Here is a 4,420-nt window from a genome sequence, read left to right on the forward strand (position 1 = left end):
GATTTATGACATTGTATTTACCTCTTCCACATAGTCATCGGTGTTTTCAATTTCACGTCCGTTCTTCCAGTAGTGTCCTAGCGTGGGACCAGCTTCCGCCGATCGAAAGTTCGGGCTGTCAAATCGAACCTGAAACCATTATTTCTCTTTTGTAAAAAACTACTACTTTCATTAGATCAAAACTGAACGTGAAATGATTGACGAATCGCAATCCTCTGATTTCAGTGGTAAACTCCACCAGTAATAGGGAGGTGATCGTTTTTCTATGATTATTGAGTGATGGGATGGACAAGAAGTGCGCCTGATGGTAAGTAATTAGCCTACCCATAGGAGCGTTTGTGCACTACGTCCGATTCGTATCAGGCCCTGTACTCTTGTTTTCCGTCCGATATCTGTCCGAAACAATTACTGGCAATCTCATAATCAACCAAATTTAAGGTGCAAATGAATTTTCATACTTGACAACGACCTTAAAGATGATGACGATGTCGAGAGGGAGCGCAGGGCGTTGGCGATACGTGAAAATGCTGGCTCGCAGGATTGCTGTGCGGATCAAGTCAAAATAACGCTCTAGAAATCGTATCGTCAGGGTCTGTACACGGGCGGCTTGTGCTTTAGGTGTTCCCAAAGGTCGCTAAATACCCTGCGCGTCCAATACAATAACGTGTTCAGGATGACGTTGGGAATATCCCGGGACTGCGGCGCCTACGGGATGTTTGCTTTGGCCAATACGAATTTCTTTCATGCCGTCTTGCGGAAAAAAGTAGCATCGTTGGTTAGAAGGCTCCGGGGGAGTAACAACAGTATCCTGAAGGTTGTGGCAGAGGACCACTGAGCGCCTGTATCGAGGCATCTCGTACGGACAATGATTCCGCACGGGATGTCTACTTGACCACGGCTTATAAGCTTATTTTACTACTACTAACACCAATGGATCTTTGTTGTCTGAAATAAATATTTTGAATTTGAATTTGAATTATCGTTTAAATTAGTCGAGTACTACCTATATAATATTTGACTATAATTGTTTCGAACGCAGTATGAGTCCTTTCCGAGTCCGAAAAATAACGGTTCGAAATGTCATAGGGGTCATTTTATCTCTAGGTGTACGTTGGAATCGGACTTAGTGCACCAGCGACATCCGAAGTGAGTCCGATTCGAGTTTGCTAGATTTGTACAGTCTCGGATTCAGAACGAATACTCTAACAGAGTGTTCGTTCGACCTCAGATATTTAGGTACTGCAACTCTAACACTACGCCCGTCATCTTGAGACATAAGTCGAAAAGTCCCATGTGCTTCTAATTTTAACAGCACCCTAACTCTTCAAAAGCGGAACGCAGTAACATTACCACTTGGCGGTAGAAATAGGTAAGGTAATGCGTACTGCCAAGTACTTCTCTGAAAGAACACTTTCACAACGAGCTCTACCGCTACTGCAGTAGTTTAGAACTATATATTTTGTTAAATACGAACCAGGGGTAAAACGCCAGTGCGACCAGAAAGCTGTGGCTCTGTGAAGGGAGGACTGTTGAGGTACTTCTGGGCCTCCTCGGGCGAGATGTCGATTTCGAAGATGTTATGCGGCACCGGGTCGGCCAGTGCAAGAGCCGCCTGGAAAAGCAAAGAGACACTATGTTAAGTTGAGTTAACAAAACAAGCAAGAAAATTTTTAGTCGTAGCGCCATCTATGAGAAATCTATTACATCGCCAGGACTGGTAGCTGTAAAGGTACTAACTGGGTGATAAATCTGTAATAGATTTCTCATAGATGGCGCTACGACTAAAAAGTCGTTGAAAGACCAAGTACAAAGACACGACGCAAGCACATAGAGAAATTCGTGAGGTCCGTTGGTTCGTTCCATGGCTTAGTTGGTATAGCGTCTGGCACGGTATGCAAGAACGAAAAGAAGAAGAAGAACGTCGGTTCGAATCCGACCGGATCGAAGGAATTTTTTCTGAGTATTCGATCTTTGTATTAATAATTATAATAAATAACATTTTCATAAATGTACTGTGACGTCAGTGCATGAATGTTAATCTCTTTAAACTTATTCTCAAAGACACTCTTGGGCTCAGATTGTAAATTGCCCTAACGGCACGTTTCTGTGGGACAAAGATTCTATTAATATCGGCGGCATTACTCCAAAGCAAATTGGCGCATGTCATTAAACTGTGAAAGTAACTGAAGTCTAGCTGTTTCGACGTACAACTTTCGTACACTGCAGAGCTGAGCCGTTTTGAATGAAATTGTAAGTAATAATTTGAAAAACCTTCTTAACATGGTATAAAGCTTAAAAATCTGCTGATTCTACACCACTGGACCTCGCGACAGCGAATTAGTCCAGTATTTCGAATTATGCAATGTAATACTTTTTTCGTATTTCATTTAACTGTCTCCGTGGTTGAACGGTTTCCATCCTGGACTGTCACGCAGAGGTCCCGGGTTCGATTGCCGTTATAATAAATATTTGTAAGCCTAAATTCATTTCTCTCGCGAATTTGGGTGTAATTTGTGGTTGTCTATGTGTATGTCCATGGTACTGGGTTTCTCTAATTAGGGGCTATGAGTATGTGCGTTATTATTATTATTATTTGTTGTTAAAAAAAAGGAAATATCTTGCAAGGTTTTCAATCTACATTAAACTCACTTGTTTTAATTTTTTTTTATAACACCAAGTGACGGGATCAACAAGGCGTGCGTCCAAGCGACACGCCTGTCCATAACACTTAAAGTGTCACTCAGAGCTATCCCACAGCCGAGACATAAGTTGACAAGTCTCATGTGCCTGTAATTTCACCAGCACCCTTACCCTTCAAAACCGGAACGTAATAATGCTCACATTATTGCTTAGCAGCAAAAATAGGTACGGTGGCAGTACTTTCCTGGACGAACTATTCACAAGGCCTTGAGATCGGTTTTTTTATATAAAAATTTGTGCACGATTGTAGTTTTTCTGCCGTATAGCGAATCTGCCGAATCCCCGAATTTATCGAATTCAGAATTTGTCCTATGCCGAACTAGTGTTCGAAACGCCCTTCTCTACCGTCATTCATTACAGAAGCCAGTTACTGTGAAAAATATTAATGGTCTTTATAATTTATTTCATGCTAACTGTTCTTTATACTCATTATTATCGTTATAACCATAAGGTAAAACTAATTCTTAACAAACGATTTTTTGTTCTTCACGACAGTCATAAATAAGGTTCCGAACTAATCAAACAGGTTTGAAATTCTGCCACTGCGCAATATTCGCGCACATTGTTGCGTATGCGCATCCCTTTAGTCATTATTAAAATATTAACTTCTGAGTCATTGAGCAAACAGGTAGAAGGACAAGTTAAAATGCGATACCGGATTTAAAAACTTACAGTTTAGGTCTATACATTGAATGAATTATAATTTAAATTACTTGTTTGTTTAAAAAAATATATGATGATATCATTGGTTGGTGATGATATTAATTGCAACGTATGCTTGAAGAGCCATGTCTATTGACTAATAAAAATAATCATTAATGCTATTCACTCTTGGGTCTTTCTTTAAGATACATAGATATCCGCTAGAGTCAGCGCAATCATCATACCTACGGCTACCGTAAAACAACAGTGCCAGTGCACTGAATCTAAAATGCCAATGCATATGCTAGATTGTAGATTCGAGTGAGTCATAAAATAATTATTGACACGGCCAGACTTTTTATTTATTTAGATATATTGATATCCGTCAGAGTCGGTGTGATCAATGTATCTACGGCTACCGTAAAACTTCAGTGCCAGTGCACTGAATCTAAAATGTCAGTGTACATGCCAGATTGCAGATTCGAGTGAGTCATAAACGAATTATAAACACAGCCAGATTTTTTATTACACAGCATTAGATAGCTGTGGGAGACAGTGCGCTAGCACTGCCAGTAGATGGTGAGCACGTGGTAGATTTTTATAAAGCTGGGGGGACGAATGGTATCGGAGTTTTCTCGCAAGATGCTACAAGCAATAGTCCGAAGAACGTTTTACTTCCAAAGAATTAAATCGCAAGAAACCAAAGAAGAGTTTCATGGGGTAAAAAAATAGGTTACTATAAATTATCTTTTATCTCAAGTCTTTTTGCTTAATTTATAATTTACTTTCGTTCACTGTATAGAACTGTGAGCACGCAATTTCCATATAAAGTGTCTTACATGATATGAAAGCATTATCGACGTATGTTCACGTGTGGTTTTATTATACCAAAGGAAGGTATTGCATTAGTAAATTAAAACATTCCTTACACATTATATTAGTGAAACTCACAGACAGAAATTAAATTTCGAACTATCTAGGTTACAGTCCCAACACACTTGATATATACAGCTACCTGTTGACGCAATGTAAAATATATTTTTTGTTATGTTTTATGTTTACTGATCATTGACTTACA

Source organism: Hyposmocoma kahamanoa, unplaced genomic scaffold, assembly GCF_003589595.1.
Source record: "Hyposmocoma kahamanoa isolate Upper Pololo Valley unplaced genomic scaffold, ASM358959v1 92, whole genome shotgun sequence".
NCBI lineage: Eukaryota > Metazoa > Arthropoda > Insecta > Lepidoptera > Cosmopterigidae > Hyposmocoma > Hyposmocoma kahamanoa.